The sequence below is a fragment of the Camelus dromedarius genome, chromosome 31 (assembly GCF_036321535.1).
Source record: "Camelus dromedarius isolate mCamDro1 chromosome 31, mCamDro1.pat, whole genome shotgun sequence".
Classification (NCBI taxonomy): Eukaryota; Metazoa; Chordata; class Mammalia; order Artiodactyla; family Camelidae; genus Camelus; species Camelus dromedarius.
The window spans coordinates 7,497,303-7,517,960 of NC_087466.1; the positions used below are offsets into that span (position 1 = coordinate 7,497,303).

The window sequence follows — 20,658 nt, forward strand, 5'->3', positions numbered from 1 at the left end:
ATATGGATGGGTAAGGGGAGAGGAGGGAGGGCTGGTGGGGGCAGCACAGGCAGCAGAGAAAGTGGGAGGGTGGAAAAGTTTTCCAAGCCACCAGGACATTTGGAAGTGAGATCCAACACCCTTGTGGTGTGTAAGAAAGAGCCCTGGTCTCCACTCCCAGCTCTGGCAGGCTGGGAATGGGCCTGTCTTAGTCACTGCAGCATCCTCACTGCCTAGAATGGTGCCTGATGCAACATACATGCTCAGTAAATTTTGGCTGAATGGAAAACTCGGAGTTAGGAGACCTAAAGCCCTACAATCCACGAGCTGGGAATCCTAGATGCCACTTCCTCTCTCTGGGCCTGTTTCGCCATCTGCAAATCTACCTGCCAGGCAATTGGTTAAAAAATTAATTCATGCATGCATCAGTTGAGCCTAAGCACATAGACTCAGGAGTCATACAGCCTCTCTCCACTCCTTTCCAAAAATAGAACACTTTTACACAAAATGAGCCTGTGTAAGAGTCATTAACATGTTGGCTATCAGTTGACTGTTTCAGTCATTTACACTTTAGTATGAATGAAGGATCTGTACACAGGCTTTTTGTAAGGTCTGAAGGGAATTGTTATTTGTTGAGTGTTTACTGTGTGTCATGCACTGTTCCAAGCACTCTGCATATAAAAATTTATTTCATTATCACAACAACCCTGTGAGGATTAAAGCAGAGAAGGAAATCACACCAAGCCACACAGCTGGTAAGCGGCCAAGTCATGATTTAGCCCAAAGTCTGTAAGTCCAGACCATAGATCCTTAATACTGCATTACCTTCAGATCAAAATTTCCTGTGTGCCATGAAAATCAGCTTAGAATTTGTCCTGTAGTTCGGTGCTTCTCTGACTTTATTGTGAGAATCAGGAACAGGAATCAGATTCCTAAACCAGTAGGTCCTGGAGTGGGACCCAAGAGGCTGCATTTCTAACCAGCTCCCGGCAGCAGTTGAAGCTGCTGATCCACTTTGAGTGGCGAAGTTCTAGGCAATGGGCCTGCACTGGTGGTTTTTAAACAGGGATGTGATATAGCCAGATCAGGCCTGAAGGAGCTTGTCTGGCCACTGTGCAGAGGATGGATTAGAGGGGCTGAGGCTGAAGGTGGGTGTTTATGCCCTGAGGTTCCTTCAAGCTCAAATACCTCATGGTTTGATTCCAAGAGATGTTCTAAGCCTCTTAGGGAAACTGATGGAACGTAAAAATGCATGAACCTTCCCGCTCCATCGCCTCCCCAGGCCAGAAAGAATATGAGCCTGGAGGCAGCTTCTGCTTAAAAACGATGCTCTGAGCAGCCACTCAGTATTCCAGGGACCATGCTGGATTCAATACATCAAAGGTTGAAGGATCATATAGCCCCATTAGCTGCAAAGTTTAATTTCCCTTCGGGGCTGCTGGTTACAATGAAACTACAGCAGCAATTACAACTTCCCCTTCACTGACAACCTGCTTAGATCAATAATGGCCGCGTCGCGGGGATCAGCCTCATTCGTCAGGAGACTCTGAGCCACCCAAGGCCCACTGCTGCCCACCACACACCCCCATCATGGGATGACAGGGGAGACAGCGCAGGGACCCCTTCCAAAATGCTGAGACTTCCTCCATGATTTTGCAAACTCAGGGAGCCAGAGGCCAAGAGAGTGAGAAACCGCATTAATTAATCAATCCACATATAGTTAATCAAGTGTCAACTGTTCTCGGTCCTGGGGGCACCTCTGTGAACGAGGCAAATATGGTCCTTGTCTTCATGGGGAGACAGAGGTAAAAATAAGCAAACAAGCCAGAAAACTGAACACTGAGGAGATGTGCCTGCGCAGTCAAGTGGTGAAGGATGGGGACATCGTGATACTGGAGCAGGGCCTGAGGGAAGTGAAGGAGTGAGCTGTTTGTCGACCGGGGGAACAACATTCCAGGAAGGGGAGACTGCAAGTACAAAGGCCCTGCGGCAGGAAAAAATTCACCGAGAGGGACAGAAGGGAAATTGGCCTTGAGCTTCAGGAATGGAGAGGTCAAAGATTAGGCAGGGGCCCGGCAGGGGGGTTTTGGACTTCATTCTGGGCATAGTAGGGTCTAAAGGGGATTTCTGCAAGGGAATGGTTTACACGAAGTACCACATGCAGTCAACCCAACCTGAGATAGAAGCAACATCTCCTGAAGCCCCAGGTCAAAGCTCTCTTCCCTCTGGCCGTGCCAGGCTCTGTTTTGCGGGAGCATCAGCCAAACTCAAAGGTGCTCTGATCATTCACTGACTCACAATCAGACGTTTGGAGTCAGCAGTTACTATCCCCAAGGTCCAGGTGGGTAAGTGGAGCTCCAGAACCCCCACAATGTCTTCAGGATGTGAACTGGAGTCTCTGGAATCCATACGCCCTGTGGTTTAGTGTGGCTGTTGTTTTCCAAGGCTGTCCATTCCCTCATCAGAACCTCACAGGAAGCCTGGGATGCCAAGGTCTGGGGTAAATGTTTCAAATTTTAACAAATGAAGAAGACAAAGGCCAGCGCAGCTGCAGTGGCACTGTTACTCACCCAGAGGCTGGACCTGAACAGTCCTGTCTGCCAAGCCTGCTTCTCCCTCTAGATCCACACCCAGCTAAAGCCCAGTCCATCAACACACCTCCTAGACTGCTAGGAGATGGGAACCAGCTTCCTCTCTCTTCTCTTCCTCTGTGCCTTCCTCTCGTTCTTTTTTAAACACTGTCACTCTTCCCTTGATTTATTAACACAACCATTATTAAACTTCTGCTCTAGGCTAGGCAGTCAGTGGGAAACTGATAAACAGAGACACAAAAAAAGATTGGGGGTGGGGGAGGAAAGATCAGGGGCCAAAGAACACACAGGAGGAAGCCAAATGTCAAATCAAATGATGTTCGATTTGTCCCAGGCATTATTACCCCTGGGTTTGATGCCTTTCCTGCATTTATACATCAACCTAGCTTTATGGTAGTCTCCTGAGTGCCAGATCCCCGTCCCAGTCTGTGCTGCAGTGCCCAGTAGAGCATCTTGCACAGATTGATCATTCAAATGCAGCACAGTGTGAATGCTGAGAGCGCACATTCTGGGGCCAGATTACCAGGATGTAACTCCCAGATCTACCACATACCTGCTGTGTGACCTTAGGCAAGTGACTTCACCTCTCTAGGCATCAGCGTCTTCACTTCAAAAATGGGGATAAGCGTAGAGTCCCTCTCATGGGATATCTGTAAGACTCGGCAGTGCACTCTGGTGAAGTTGCCTGTTCCGAGGACGATGTTGATTGTAGGCAGAACTGTTGTTATCTGGTTGTTGTGTCACCCTGAGCGATCTGTGCCATCTCTTTGAGCTTTTGCTTCCCCTTCTGTATGTCTTCACAGTTCAACAGTCTAGACGGGGCACAGTGACCAGAAACAAGGGCAGCTCCAGCCTCCCGCAAAGCTTGGCAGGAAGGTAGGAGATACGGGAGACACAAGGCAGCCCCTCTGCTCAGCTGGTCCTGGACCAAGAGAGCTCTTTTTTGGCAAGATGGATGGAATCTGAGAGCCAGCTCAGCAGGGGATTTGAGGAGGAGTACAAGAACTGGGGAGAGGAATTAGGCAGGGCACGCACCACACTGACAAGCCCAGGTGGTTGTGATAAGACAGGAATGGGGCCACTCTCCAGCCGTGAAATATGGCCCCCAGCCAATGTAAATGCCTTGGAAAAATTAATGCACAGGACGTTGATCTGTAGTTCATCTGCAAGGTGGAGGCATGTGTGGGAGAAAGGCAGGTTCTGTGAACAGATTCCCAACACCCTCCAAGTTCGCAGGAAACTAAGGGCATGTTTCCTACTCCAGGGAAAGGCCACTCTTGCAGTGAAAGCAAAGTGGAAAGAACACTTCCATCTTCACACAGTTCAGTGGGGGAGACGTGGGATGGGACCAGCCGTGTACTCCGTGCTGTGCCGGTGCCTTCACATGTCGCCTCAAACAATCCTCTCCCCAGTTCCAAGGGAGGGTGAACGTGTCCCCTGCGCAGATGGGAGAGCTGAGGCTCAGGGAACAGAAATACCGATGTTACACAGCAGAACAGGATTTGTACTGAGCTTTCTCTCTCCCCAAATATTCCTCCTCTAGTAAGAAATTCAAGAAGGAAGGGACGTTAAGGTGTATGTAACTTGACCCCCCTCTCCCAGGTAGAAATCCTGCAACCAGGCACCTTTCTGCAAAGCATTTAGGTACCTCTGCTGAACACGCGAAGTGATGGCTAGCTCACTTCCTGCAGCACAGCCCTCAGAGCCTGAAGACAGGTCCCTTGCCAGTCCTGGTGGTCCTGACCTGTTTATTTATCAAACATTTATTGAGAGAGGAGGAGGAGAAAATGAAGCTTGTGCAAGTAGCATTTTCTTGATCAAATGAAGTCATTTAGCTAAAGAGGAGGAAAAGAAATGTACACATTATAACTACTCCCAGGATTTGGGATCAGGTCTGTGACAGACCTTTCTGAGCTGAGTAACAATGGATTCACTTCACTCTACTCCACTTCTTTGAGCCTCAGTTTTCTTCTCCTCAAAGTGGGTAGATAATGCCTCACCTCAAAAGATAATTACAGTATCAACAGAAGAATGAGATAAACAAACTATGATGTATCCACACACTGGAACACCACTCAGCAATAAAAAGGAATGAACTGCTGATACATACAACAATGTGGAATAATCACAAAAGCATTATGCAAAATGGAATAAGCCAAATACAAAACGCTACCTACTATGTGATTCCACTATACGACATTTTGGAATAGACAAAACTATGGGGACAGTAATCTCACCGGTCCTTGCCAGAAGATGAGTCTGCACGCAGGGGGTTGACTGCAACATGGTATGGAGGAATCCGGGGCACAGGGGGAAAATTATTCTGTATCTTGATAGTGTTGGTAGTTACACTGCTGTATACATTTGTCAAAAAGTCCATCAAATTGTGCACTTTATACAGAATAAACTGTACTATGGGTAAATGACACCTCAATAAACATTACTTTAAAGAGAAATGGCGAGGATTTAGTAAATATCTGATGCATGAAAACACTCAATGAAGTGTAGATTTCTGCCCCACAGAAGTAGTAAAATAGGCAGCTCTGGCTGCTGTATCCTATTCCACTAGTAAGTGTCGCTAACAGACTGCACGCCATCTTCATTCACACGTTCATTCACACACTCAGCACTGAATAAGATAAATCTACCTTCAAATTGCAACTTTAAAAATTTCTGTTGGAAATAAGGGCTATCTGCACACCTCTGACAAACTGCCCGTAGATGGTAAGCTTGGTCCCTTCCCCCATCCAGATGAATGACGTAATGGACTTGGTCCCATTCCACACACCAAGCAGTGGAGGTGAGACCCAAGACAGCACTGGGCAGCATGACATCTGAAGTCCTTTTGTGGCTACCCCAGCTGGGCACAGCTGGAACATTTCCTGAAATCTTCCAGCCCACACTTGAACCCAGCTCCTTGGAATGCTGAGGTCTCGCCAGGCCTGTGGACAGCAGCAAACTTTGAGGTTATGTGCACATGCTCCCCATAGCCCCTCACGACTGTGCCTCTTCCAATAACAATATTTTCTCTGCTCCCTCTGAAGAGAAAGTCATGTGTTAAATGGAAGATTTGCTTGAGTGAGTCACTGGGAACCTAAGTGAAATCATATTAAGGAAGTAATATTTATTATATCCATAAAGCAACCCGCACAGGCGATGTGCGGGAGCCAGATGGGAGGCCCAGATGTGCAGGGAGCCAAATCAAGCCTGTCAGAAAGGGAGCCTTGGCCTGTGAGTTAAAGCCCATCAGCTAGGGAGGAATTGGAGGTAGATTCGGTCAACAAGGGGCCCTTCTGGCAGCCTCAGAGGTGGGGTCTCCCAGAGGAAGAAGGGGTCAAGGGTTGCCTACAATGGCAGTGACTGCTGAGATGGTCCAGGATAACACAGGGGAGAGGTGTCTGAATGACCAAAAATGAAAGAGGCCAGATCTGCATGACACGCATAATAAGAACCAGGAGGGACACGGGTGGCAAGAGGGAAGGAAAGATAGAAAGGGGAGGCAGAAGGAAGAAGACTCTTGGGGACAGTTGTCTGAGTCATTGCTTGTTCAAGGATGCTCAGCCAATGGGGCAAGTAGAGGCTGAAATACAATTTACACTGTAGCTCAAAGCTGTATATCTTGCGCAAGGGAGGTTCTATCCAGAGGAGAAGCCCTTTACCGAATGACACAGAAGTGGCACAAATGGATTAACCACAGTCCTAGACGGAAGGATGAAAGGAAGACAAGAGGAGAGGAGTGGTCTTTCTGCTCTGCACCTTTCTACACTGTCCACTTAATTTCACGGTTAACATTCTTCCAGCTGCATTCTCCTTGGTCCATGCCAATCCTGTTTACAATTCAAAGTCCAGATCAATCATCACCAACTCCAGGAAGGCTTCCCAGTTGTTCATATCTCCCAAAGGGAGCTCCTGATTCCTGCTGAGCAACCTAATGAGAAACCTGAAACTTCATCTACAAGGCCAAGTCAGCCTTGAGCATAGCTGAGATGCCTTCATTGCTATGGTGTCAGCAGCCCTTTTGATGGCATTTCTCTCTCCATCCACACCTCTCTGGGCTCAGGACTACCCAACCACCCTAGATTCACCCTGACAGTCATAGGTGCAAGGAATTAAATGCTCTCCTTTTATTATTTTTTTAAATTCTTATTTCTGATGGAGACCATCTGGTGGCAATTCAGATACCAGACAAGTGGACAGGGCAATTGTAAACACTGACCTGGACAATATACAGTAAACATCTTTATCCTTGCCCATCTAACATCCACTCCCTTGCTTTCTGGGAAGAAGCTTATACTTCTTCAGGGACCCATTCTTCCTCCACCCTCAGTCCACGGGACTCTAGTTGCACAGATACCTCTCCCTGGCTCCAGAGGTGAGTCCTATTCCTTCAGGTCACAGCGATTGGTTTAGAAATGGGTGCATGACCCAAGCCATCTAATGAGAGCCAGTCCTGTGATTTCTGCTGTAACTCACAGGAAAGAGACTCTGGGAGTAGGGGGCACAAATAATTTAAATGGAGTTGCAGTCATCTTACCACCACAGAGAGAAATCCATTCCCCGGGAATGGAGCCAACTCAGAGAAAAGCTGAGCCAAGAGATGAAAACACAGATATTCTTGACACCACTTGAGCATCTGGAGCCAGCCATACCTGAAGCTGATGTCTTTTTAAAAAATATAAACCAATATATTCCCTTTCTAGATGAAAACAGTTTCATCTGGATTTCTGGTATTTGTTACTGAAAGAGCCCTGATCAATAAGCAAAGTTTCCTAAATCTGGTTCTTTGTTAATCATCATTGAAATACAGAAAAATGGAGCTTTGAGCTGGGAGTTGATAGATCTGAGATTTTACTCTAGATCTTAGATCAAGCAAGTAGTTGATCCTAGGACACTCATTTCCCCTTACCAGGCCTAGTTTTATCTTACGTAAAATAAAAGCTGCCTCTTGTTTGGTTAAACTTTTCTCTTTTTTAATAAAATGTTATCTCTAAATTTTTGTGCAGAACAGTGACTTCTTTGGGTATAGGAGGGCCTGGTTGCCAGGAACACATCTCTTATCCCTTAGCCACTCCCTGTAGTCTCTGGACTACCTCCAATAGTTGGGCAATCTTCCCCATCCTGTAAGAAGCAGTGCTTCAAGGTATAGGTGTCCACAGTAATGGAAAGTCCCTACACTTTGGCACAAGGCAAACACAGGCTGAAATCCTAGAGGACTTGCTCACTGACATGAGAACCCTGACAAGTCCCATTGCTCCTCTGAATGCCAGTTTCCTCCTTACAGAATGGGGACCACTGTCTTTAATCTTCACAGCCAAAGACTGTACTAAATGCTTTCTGTGTATCCGCACCCTTTACCTTCACAATGGCCTTATGAGTTAAGTCCTATTAGTATCTCCATTTTGCAGAAAAGAAAACCCAGGTCCTGGAAGGTTAAGATTCATACATAAAGTCAAGTCCTGAACTAGGATTTGAATCCAGATGTGTGTGAGCTCAAAATACCAGTATGTACTAGCAGTGTGTATACAGAGATCCAAGACACAGCCTAACACACAGTTGATACTCAAAAAGAGAAGATATAAATGCACTACTGTCCAACAGAATTCCCTGCAATGATGAAAATGTCTTAGCGCTGACCTGCCCAACACAGTACCCAGCATGTGGCACTTAAGACTGGGGGGTTTTACCTTTTATTTAATTTTAATTAAATTTAAAGAGCCACACATAACTGGTGGCTACCATATTAGACACTCTACTCCCTGAGGGGAAGATGGAAAGTATTTGTAAAATAAATATATCCGCAGTCCAGCTGATCTGTGTTCAAATCCCGGTTGGCCACGGACTGGCATTCTGACCTTACTTAAGTGATTTCAATTTATAGTGACAAAACCCCCTACCTCACAGGACCGTCATGACATGCACTCCCCATGCATCCATTCAACCATGCTGAGCATCTCCTGCAGCTGGAGCCTTTCACTACCTGTTGGGAATATCATGAAGAACAGGACAGAAAAGAATCCAGTTCTCAAAAAAACATCCAGCTTCAGGACACTGCAAATGCAGGTGAGGCAGGGAGCACAGCACCGGGCACACCGCGTGCGCACGCCAGGGAGACAGGGGTCTACTTCAGGTAGCAGACAGCTTAGACTTACACAATGTTATATGTCAATTATATCTCAACAAAGCTAGCGTGGCGAGGAACTAAAAAAAAAAAGCAGCAGCAGCAGCAGCAGCAGCCATCTTCTGGAGGAGAACTTGGCAATGTCTCCAGAGCATTTTGTGTTAACTTGAGAAAGTTGGGAGGATTATGCAAATTGGGCTGTTGAATAAAGAATATTCCTAGGTAAAATCATTATGCAGAACGGTTCCCCCTTTGCATAAGGTGGCAAAAATTATCTCCCCGGTGCCAATTATGTGCTTGTTAGCACTGACATTCTCAGAGTCATTACACCGAACGGGTGCCGTTTATGTAAGATCTACACTGGGTTCTATTGTAATTTTTTCTCTGTTTACAACTCGGTATAATAAATGTCATTTTTTCAAATGTTAAGGTATTTGGTATTTAATCTAACATTAAGGCTTGGAATATGTCTGCCCCTAAAAGGCAGTCACATCTAAACACCCTCAGGTGTCACGAAATGGAACAAATCCTCAGGAATGCTTGATGGGGGTGGGGGTCAGGAGACAAGAATTCCATTTCCTACTGTGTCCTTGAACGTGGAGCTGCTGTCTTCTGAGCCTAATTGCCCTGTATGTGATACGGTGTGATCAGAAAAAGTGATTTCTAAAGTCCTTTTGCAGACCCGACTTCCTATAACCCTGGGAGATGCTTTGCTTTTGTTCCTATTAATACACCATATTAATAGTGTATCTTAAAAAGACAAACAGAACAAAATGGAGAGCAGAGATAGACAGATAGATAGACAGACAGACAGACAATCACAAACAGTGGGAAAATGAATTATTGAGTAATTGATATCAAGACTACTGAACTAGTCTACAGGGAAAAATCAAGGTGGATTCCTACCTCACACCATATACAAAAAAAAAAAAAATCCACATAGGTTAAATACCTAAACATGAAAAGCAAAAAGTAGAAAGCAAATAGGAGAAAACATAGGAGAATATTTTCATGACCTTCAATGGGAGGGGGCAGAATTTCTTGAAAACATCCCAACATTAGAGATGATGACATGGGTAAGGGATGGAATTCACTATACTAAAATTAAAGATATCTGTCCCATGGACACCACAGACAAAGTTAGCACAAGGCTAATGGAGTGAAACAAGATATTTATAAAGAATAACCATCTAGCAAACACAGAAACCTACAAATCAGAAAAACAAAAAAACCCTGAAAATCCAATACTGAAATGGACAAAAATACGTTAATAAATAATTCACAGGAAGGGAAAGAAAATTTCTAATAAGTATATAACAATGTGTTCAAAATTACCAGTGATGAGTGACATGGAAATTAAATTAACCATGAAGTATCATATTATCCCCATTTATCTGACAAAAGTCAGAGAAAGATAGTATCATATCTCGGCAAAAATGTGGTGAAAGAGGAATTCTCACGCACAGCTGGAGACAGTGTGAACCACGCAGCCGTCTGAGAACAGTCTGGCCAGACTTAGCGGAATTAAGTGTGTGGATACCCAAGAGCTCAGCAAACCCATCACTGGTGATACAGCCTGAAGAAATATCATTCTCGGCCACAAGAAGATATGCATAAATGTGTTCACTGCGTTCTTGTTTTGCTGATACAAAGTGGCCATGTTCCATCCCTTGAGAAGCAGGTGAGTCATACGCGGTGGGAGGCAAGCTGGGAAATGGGAAATACTCTGCAACTCTCAGGAAAAAAAAAAAAAGGACTCAGATTTATATGCAGCAGCGTAAGTAGATCTCAAAAATGATGCTGAGATAGAGCAAGAGCCAGAAAAGGAACCCAAAACCATTTCTGCAATTTACAAAACTGCACACACCATACCTTTTCCAAAGATGCAAATATGTATGAATGGCGAGACTGGTTTGGAGGGCATACAAACCAGGATATGTGCCAAGGTGGGCAAGAGGAGGGGCATCGAGGTAGAAGATGGAGGGGGATGATATAAATAAGAGTCCTTGCAGAGAGGATCTACTCAATTCTGTGCACCTAGGTACCCAAACCCCCCAAAATCATGGTTATCCACATGTTAGGTTCCCAGGCACTGGGTCAAGAGGTGACAGAGATTAGATATAGATCGGGTATATCTCTATCTAATGTCTGTAACATTTAATATAGATAATCTAATCCTCACTTTCAGCACCATTCAGAACTGGGCAGATTTACATATTACACGGCACATGTGATAGACACCACCCCAAGCAGACACCAGACAAGAATGGGGCATCATGAAAAGGGTAATCAGCTGTTGTTCTGAAGCACAAACCGTGCTGTCACCCCATCTGGTGATAAAAGGGAGGTGCTGGTCCTGACTCCTGACATCAGTATTACGAGGGTCCTCTTTCTTTCTCTCTCTCCATAAATGCCCCTTAGGACAGAGTCTTACAACTCTGTGTGACCTTGGGCTCACTGCACATGCTACTTCATGCCCACCGCCGTGTGCTGAGAGCCTACCAAACACTGGGAACTGTGCCCAAGGACCCAGAGTTCAAATGCAAGGGCCGCACCTGAATCCATGAATCCAACGTAGAGCCCAAGATCTCAGGCACTGTTCACAGCTTCCAAGCATGTGGCATGGTTCAGACTTGCAAACCCTGCTCCTCAGAGCACCCGCCTTTACCCTGGACTCCAGGGAGCCTTGGGCCTTATGGAGCTCTTGAGCACCTCCGCCCCAGAGAAGCGTGCAAGGGCCACTTTGCTGACCTTGCTCCAGGCAGGTGACACTTTACCACAGCAAACCCCATGGGGTCTGGATCTGCAAGTGTCCATCTGTCCCCAGCCTGGCTCGAGATGGCTGTACTCAGGTCAGAACAAGGTACCTCCAACAGCTGGGTTATTCATCTTGAATCAGCTTCTCTCCCCAGCCTCCCCCACGTGCCACTTCCCTGGCCAAGAACAGCTTGGCCCCAAAATTCCTGCTGCAATCCTAGCAGATCCCAGCCCTTACAGGTGAGAAGCTGCGACCACTTGTGAAGGGAGAGCCTGCTCACTGGGGTTTCCCCTCAATCCCAAGGAACATTCATGTTTTAAGGGGGTTCAGAAAACAGCCACGTGGCAAGATTGGTGTGGGGAGCCTCAATTTCAGACAAGTGAACTGAGGCTCAGATGGGGAACTGTGGATGTACTGAGCTAAGGTCCTGGGATTTATTCCAGCTGTACAGGGAGAGAAAGACCAGTATAGTTAAAAAGGCTCGACTTTACTTTCTGAACAAGAGAAAGGTGGAGGCATATAGGTTTCAGAAGGGTGACACACCCCAAGTCTTTTCTGTCTCTTAGGCTCTAGGAAGCAGTGACAATGACACCAACATTACTTAATTCTTCCATCCAGTGGTTGCTCATCTCATGCCAAATCTGGGCCAAGCTAAGTGCACAAACCCTTCTCCAAGGGGCTAAGATCTAGATGTGTCTGATCTCACAAGGCCACATCTGAGAGCTGCAGAGATCCAAGGAGAGGAAGTTTCCATCTCAGGAAGGTTGGTTATCTATAACATCTCCATGCAGGGGGCCACACTTCAGGTTTGGCCTTCAAATATGGGATGTAGACAAAGAAGATTCCCAGCAAAGGATTCTTTATTCTTAGTAACTCCTGAATCCGATGTCTCCTTCCCATCCTCAGAGCCATCACCCCTCCCTGCCAATCTGATCAAGCCATCATCGTCTCACCTGGGATGGCTACACACCTTCCTCACTGGCCATTTCCACACTTCCCCTTCAAACCCCTCTGTTGTATTTGAATTCTATAGTTTAGAATTAATGCCAAAGCCCCCTCCTGCTTCACAGGGCTCCCTACTGCCCTCAAAACAAAAGCCACTCAACTTACCACAGCCAGCAAGGTTCCAGTGTTAGCTGGTCCCGGCCTTCCTCCCCAGTGCTCTCTGCCATGCACTTAACACTCAGTACATACTGAGATGCTCAGGGTTCCCTGCATACATCATGCTGTTTCTCATCCACATGCCTCTGCATCTGGCATCACCTCCTCCCGTAATGTCCTCCAGTTCATCCCCAACAGAATCCCTGGCTAATTCCTACTCACCTGTCAAGACTCTGCCTTGGGACCACCTCTCAAAGAAAGCTTCCCATGCCCACCACCAGCCCTCACCCCAGATGAGGATATGTGCCCTGACCTTCAGTCTTCACAATGACCCACCAAGGCGGGCACCAATTGTAGATGAGAAAATTGAGGAACAGAGAGGCAAAGGCACCTACCCAGGCTGCGATTCAAACCAAAGTCTGTGTGATCCCAGGGCCCCAGCTTGTAAAGAGGATGTTTGCCCACTCGGGTGAACTGGTATTGGGACACTGGAGGGGGAAGGATGCTGTTGCTAGACCCCATCCTGGTGTGTAAGACGAGCAAGTGGAGAGAATAGGAGGAGACACATCACCACACAGATTTGGGTGCAGGAGCAGCTGGCCATGGAGTTGACTCTATGTGGTCACAACCAAGAACGACTCCCATCTTTCAGTCTCAGCGTTAGCCATACGGATCACAGTTCCAGGGTGGACCCCAGCACGTGAGTGTTTCCCCAGCACCTTCAGCGATCCTGCAGTGAAACCACTAGAAGGGCTCTTTGCCCAGAGAAGAATAAGCATAAAGCCAGGATGTGGGTGCCAGAAACGAGTCTCAGTGAGGCAAGACTAGGACCCAGATAGAAACAAACCTGTACCTCCCTGATAGAATAGCCTCATCTTTACTCTCATTCCATACTTTTGCTTTTCATTTTACTTTTTCTGATGAAGAAGAGAGACCCCAAGGGCTAGGATGGAGGGAAAAGCCAAAACACAAAAAGGGGGAACATGTAAGATATGGAAAGCCCACCAAAGGTCCTGCAGGTTTAATTCCTGTGACCGATTCAGCCTTGGGCAGGGCTTCAGCTTCTGCCTCTGTAAAATGCACAGAGGGTGGGTAGATGGTTTGTTTATTCATCCACTCAACAGGTATTTATTGAGTTCTCCACTAGCATCCGGAAATCAAGCGATGGCCGAAACAAAGCTGCTGCTCTCAAGAAGCTTACAACCTGGAGGGAGAGGTAAATATCAACTAGAGAAACTAATACCCATGTGGAGTGAGCAAGAGGGAGAGAAACAGAGACTGAAGTTGGAGGGCAACACAGAGACAGAACTTGGAGGATTTTGTGCCTAAGGCCTATGAAGCCCTGCATGTATCACCCCTATACTCCCTCTGTTCCTACATTAAAGGAAGCAAAATTCAGTGGTCAAATTCCTGGTCTCCAGTACAAGATGCTGCCCATGCCCAGGCTCTGCATCCAAGATGGTGCCTCCTATTCCACTGAGCCCACCAACCCAAGCAGCCCCTTCCACCCCTCCCCGCCCCCACCCCCGCCCCACTGGCTCCTGAGCCCGGCAACTTCCACTTCGCCCATTTTTCTCTCTGCACTTCTTGCCTTTCATTTCTGACCAAACTTCAGATGACGGGAACACTGATAAATTAATGATTGTAATTAATAAAAATTGACTCTGTGCTAATAAATTATTACGAAATGGCCTGTCAGGTTTTTTAATGAAATGCAAAAAGCTGCAGTAATGAGATGAGTGTGTGCACTTTTTTCAGCCAAGACGTGAGGAAATACATCCATGGGGTACTCAGAGTTTTATAAGAGTCCAGGAGCAGAAAAGCAGGACTGTAGCAATGCTCAGAGGGAACGGGAGGAATCTCCGCTGGAGAAGTACCTATTATGTTAGACACTTCGTTTATGTTATTTCATATTAACTTATTAGTCCCATGAGGTAAATACTATTATTACCTGTCACTCTTACAGATGACGAAATTGAGGCCCAGAGAGGGTAAGGAATTACCCTAGGTCACCCAGTAATTATGCTACAGAGCTACGATCAAGCCTAGATATGTTGATTCCAGATCTATCCCAAACTCTTAAACCACTCAATTATACCACCTTTCAAGAACTCAGGATTTGGAAGAAAGGGACATGAGTACAAAGTCTGATTCAATCATGTGACATTGTGACCTGCACTAGATTGCTTAACCTCTCTGAGCCTCAGTTTTGCCATCTGTATAATGGAGATAACAATACCTCTCTGATATGCTTTTATGTGTGTACAGTTAAGAATGAAGCGAGAAGACGTATGTGAACACACGTAGCCCTAAGCATCCTTTTTCTCTTCTTCCAAGAGTTTGGCATAAGAAGTTTTGTCTCTGAGCCATTGAAGCATTACAACAAAAGGGGTCCAATGTCAAGGAGAGAAGGCACAGTATCATTCCCCGTCTCGCCCCACCCCAGCTCTATGGAGTGTTTAATATTACAAGGTTGTCCCAGTTCTTTGTAAACTATAGCCATGAATGTAAAACAACCGATTTTTACAACAGAATTGTTTAACCCTGCACCAATTAAAAGTACCTGTTATTAAAAAAGGTAATTATGCTGTAATTAGTTTGACACAAGACATTAAGCAGATTATTATCAAAGCCAGGGAAATAGTAACTTCAAAGCAATTTCCCCCTCTTGAAAGAGGCATTTACATGCCGCCATTGGAACACGAGCCTCACTCGAGGCACTTTTTAATGCAGGGAAATGTGGTTCCAAACTCTTTCAAGCAGCTCCGAGCTTTATGGCAGAGAAAGCCCGCATTACAAATGAACTTGGGTGGCTGGGCTACCAGAAATTCTTCTCAGGAGACCCACATTCTGGGTCAGGGACTGGCTGGCCAGGATGCAGCCTAGGCCAAAGCAAACATAGGCAGAAGATACTCACTGATAAAACCAGGAGAAGGGCTAAAGAGAACGAACTTAGCACCCAAACGTGCTGGGCACCACACTTGGTTTTTTTTCCACTATTCTCTCCTTAACACCTCAAAACAAATCTGTGATGTAAGGATAATGAGAGCCCATTTGTGAGGGAGAGAAAACAGGTTACTGACCACTACTGTGGCAAGGAAGGAGAGGACCAAATGTCTCAAAAAGCACTTCTCCCAGCAAATTTGTTATCCAAAATATATAGCAAAACAAGTCACTTTAATTTCTCCTTAGCAACCTTTCAGGAGACTTGTCCTTCCTGAAGACCCTGACCTTCTCTCTCACTGGCTCCTTATGTTCTCCTTCCATGCCCTTTCCCCACTGCCTCTTCTCTCACCTGCCAGATTCCTAGGGGAGGCAGGACAGGAGCACCAATGAACAAGCATTCTAAGGAGTAGCTCAGCCCCACCGCTCACTAATGCTTCAGGACCATGGTCAGCGGCACCAATCCTTATCTGCTCTCTCTCATCCTCAACAATAAATTCCACGTGTGACTGAAGTCCCATCTCTGCCACTTACCAGCTAGGTGAACTTGGGATGATGTAAGTAACCTCTGTAAGCCTCAGTCCCTCTCTTCTGAAATGGAATAACAAGAGCACCTAACTTAAAGAGTTACTGTGAACTCTTGTCAAATGTTTAGCAAGGGGCCTGGCACATAGTCAAGTCCCCAATAAAGAAGAACTATTATTATTATTAACCCATATCTCCTGATGACTGACATATGTGCTTCCATCCGCCAATAGAGCTCCACTAAGAGACAGAAAAATTCAGCTATAAATGTAAGGCAGGCAGGGGGCAAAACCAGATGGTTCAAAAAGTGAACTAGATCCCACCCCTCCTGAAGCTACATAGTGTTTTGTCTTGTTTTGTTTTGTTTTGTTTTAGCCAGCAAAATGTGAAGTATCTTTTCTCTAGATAGCTTTGTAATATTGTATTACAGATAACATTTATTGGGCATTTACGCTTTACCAAGCACTACACGAAGCATTTTATATCAGTTATATCATTCAAAAATCTCAACCAATCTATGAGGCAGACAATATTACACAACATAAACGTTACCCATTTTGCAAGTGAGAAAAGTGAGGCTCAGAGAGAGGAAATAACACATTGCCACCCACCTGGTAAGGGGCAGAACAAGGATTTGAGCCCAGGTCTCTCTGACACATATCATATACCCAAGATGTCTCCCTGTCCCTCCAAATCACATAGTCTGGTGGAAAAGAGATAAGTAATTAGAAGTGATCTGAAGGTACCAGGTACCACCTACATAGTAGGTACTTAGAAAATGTATCCTCACCATGCTCTTTAATATTCAGCTTCCCCATCTTTCAATTCTGGGGCAATTCCAGCAGGTGCTGCCAGAAGAGCATCCAAGATCCCAGAGCCTCCTCTCACTGGCTGTCACCCTAAGGCCCCATCTGTGTCCTCAGGGACCCTACCTGAGCCTCTTGCCTCTCCTCAAAGACTCTGGAATCCAGGAAGAGCTGGAGGAGCTGCTCCTGGCAGTGGGGCCTCAAGCCCATCCTGTCGTTGCCATGACAACAATGCCGGCATCAATCTTCCTCAAGCCCCTCTTTCCAGCTCTGCCTCTCTCCCTCTCCTGTCATGTCTGTGCCTGCTGGGTGCCCCTGCAGTAGGATTCAGGACCAAGTACGCGTGCAGCAATGGGGCAAGAAGGAGAAGCAGGAATAGGAGAAGGCTTAGCACTGAGGTGCGTCCAACTCGGTAGGGAGCTGGGAGGGAGTCCTGGATCCCCCACCAACCTCATTTCTTATTCTCTTACATTTTCTTTCTGAGCATATAATTCACATCAGGTATTTTACTAAGCCTTTCATGTATGTTACCCCTATTTAAAGTTCAGCTTGGGTATGACCTTCTATGGGAAATTTTCTACGATTATCGGCCCCCACTGGAAGGATTAATACTTCCCACATTTCCTCATGCCTCCTGCAAGTTATAGCAATTATCATACTGCTTTACTTGAATTAATATACCATATATCAGTAATATAACAGCTTTATGAGGTTGGATCTACTGCAGTCCAATGTTGCCTATTACTATCCCCATTTGTCAGGTGGGTAAACTAATGCTCACGGAGGTTAAGCAATGTGCTCACAAGCAAGTGGCCCAGCCACCACTGAAACCCATCTCAGCTTGGCTGCAAAACCCAAGTCTTTCCACTGCACCAGGAGGCCTCAGGAATCAACCTGGCTGAGGAGACGAAGAGATATTTATGTGTTTAGCTGTTGATTTGCTTTGTGAGTTTGGAGGTCAGAAGCCCAAAATGGGTCTCACTAGGCTAAAATGAAGATGTCAGCAGGGCGGTGTCAGGGTAGAATCAGTTCCCTTGCTTTTAAAGCTTTCAGAGGCTGCCTCACTCCTTGGCTCCTGGCCCCTTCCTCCACCTTCAAAGCCAGCAATGTCAGGCTGACTCCTTCCCATGTTGCTGTCTCTCTGATTCTCTCTTCTGCTTTTAGGAACTCTCGTGATGACACTGGGCCCACTCAGACATTCCATGATGATCTCTCCATTTTAAGGTCAGTGGATTTATAGGCTTAATTTCAGACGCAACCCTAATTCTCCTTTTCCATGTAAACTAACAGAGTTCCAAGCCCACAGGGTGGTGGAGGTGAGTTTCCAATCCTCAAAGGAGGTCAGTGATGATAGAGGTCAGGAAGCTGGGCATCCAGGCCACCAGTCAGAGAAGGTGTGGGGACTGGGGTAAAAGCCTGCTTCTGCTGAGTGTCAGAGGGCAAGCAGACTGCAGGGTAAGAATGCCCAAATCTTTCTCAACCAGCTGCATCTCTAGATCTCCCCATTCCATATACTCCCTGTTTCCACCACTAAAATTTCCCCTGACCCCCCATACAACCGAGTTCCTCATGCCCCCATGGCTTTACATATGCTGTTCCTGCCTCCATGACTCTCCCACTTTCTCTGAATACTGAACCCCATTTTATCTCCCAAGTCTCCTCTGTGATGCAAGTGAGACGTGGCTCCTCCTAACCACATTGTTCCCTTCTCTCTCAATTCTGAGCTTGGTGGTTATCAACAAAGATACTTCAACCAATACACAGATCTGCTTGGGTTAAGAATCACCGTCATTACATTAGAAAATTCTGGTGTGATTCTGAAGAAATAGAACTTTCCCTGAATGTAATTTTTTAGCCAGTATCCATCCTAGACTCAGAAAATTTAAGTTACTGACTGACAAAGACACAGCACAACCCTATTCCTGTCTCAGAGTGTTTCTAAAATTAGACCAAACGCTGTGTTAACCGCCATAGCTAAAATCAAAATGATGGATTCCTCTTAGGAAGCCAATCCTAAAATGTTTCCTCTCCTGGCAGTCAGAAAACTCACTCTCGATTTGTACTGTTATGATCCTTGTAATCGCTTTTCACAATTACATTGTGACTACCCTTCACCTTGGAGGAAATATGAGAAACGCTGACCTCACTTGGAGTCACTTCCTGTCTCAGCTCCAAGACCTGTAGATACTTCTGGTGAGGGGAGAGCCAATTCCAGCAGAGTTGGGCTGAAGACCCCTTCTGGGTTGAAGATGGACTTTGTTAGTGGAGGGAGGACGAGGCTCTGGTGAATCAACATGGAAGACCTTGTGCCCCACCCTAGCCCTCATTTTCTGTTTTCCCTCTGGCCGGTCCAGATTTTATATAAAAGAAATAAATCTTTGACTACGTGAATGTTTAGAGTAATCCAAATGCCTAGGAGACACACTTAATTGGTGGCCACTTCCCCTCAGATCTAAGTTATTCTGGAATTACTGGAATCCTGCAAACACTGGAGCACCTCTCATGCTGACAGCCGAAAAACTTGAACATGGAAATTTCTATTCTGTAGACAGCATTCTCCATAGAATGTTGTATCCCTGAGCCTGATATTTGGTCCTGACATCCCCACTACTACCAGTTGCAGGACCCTGGGCAAATCAGTTCCTTTCTCCCAAAGAGAGAGTCATAGCAATTCCTGCGTAAGGATGTTGGGATGATTCAAAGAGGTAAGTACAAGGGTTAGCATACAGGAATGTTTCCTTCCTGGCCAAGGTGGAACACAGGGAATTTTACACATCCTACCACTACTCTTACAGTGCTCAGCCAGCACCTGGTTCTCCGAGGGACAGGAGGAAACAAAAGGCAGAGTAAGTCAGTCACTAAATGTCAGTGACTTCTCCTGAGTTTTGCTTTCCCCTATGCTGCCAACCAGCTGTGTGACGTTGCAAAGATTGCTTAACTTCTCTGAGTCATTTTTCCATAATGTGTACAAGTAAACCCACACCTCCCCCAGAGAGTTTTGAGGATCAAATGATTTAACATGTCGAAACATTCTGAGAACTAGCACAGCCTCCCACCCTGAAGAAGTCATGAGTGACCAATAACAGTGTCATGTATTGCTTTCCAAAAGTATCTTAAAAGAGGACTCATATGGGGCATTTGTAACCCCCTAAAAGAATTCCTATGTACTGGTGAGATCTGGGCTGTGTAGCAGGTGGGAGAGAGGAGCATATCTGGGGACAGGAATTCAGCACCTCTTTTATCAAATGAGGTCTTTGCCTACCTTCTCTTCCCCATGATCACCTTGGGCCAAACCCCAAGTCCACTGCAGCCCTCTCCAACTTCCAAAGTTCCCTTTGAACATCAGCATCCAGCCACATTCACAAGTTTAGCCCTGGCTGAATGCTACAATCAGCTGGGGGAAGGGAACTTAAGGTGAAAAACTAAGGCTCAGTTCCTACCCTGCCCCCAGATTCCTGAGTTGGTCAGGAGCAGTAGTTCTCAACTTGGGGTGAGTCTGCCATCCAGGAGTTGTTTTTATTCATCACAAGACTAGGACATTGCTGCTGGCATCTTCAGAGTAGAGTCCAGGGATGCTGCTCAACACCCCTCAAAGCACACAACAGCCCCCCCGCCACAAAGAACTATTCTGCCCAATATGTCAACAGCAGTGAGCTGGAGAGACACTGGTCTCGGGTGAGGCCCAGTCATTGGTATGTTTGGAAATCTCTTCAGGTGATTCTAATGAGAGCCACTGGGTTAATCAAAAGCTCAGCAATTAGCCTGGGGGAATTAGAGGCTTTTAGATGAAGCCGCTATAATCAGCCAGGTGTTATTAAATCATCAATAGCTGTGGCC

The 20,658-nt window shown here is 46.0% G+C and overlaps 1 long non-coding RNA gene across 1 annotated transcript in view; it reads right to left on the bottom strand.

The window, feature by feature from the left end:
- The window catches only part of LOC116150026 (uncharacterized), a 257,491-nt gene that overhangs the window by 188,300 nt on the left and 48,533 nt on the right, over nt 1-20,658 (bottom strand). The window lies entirely within an intron of this gene.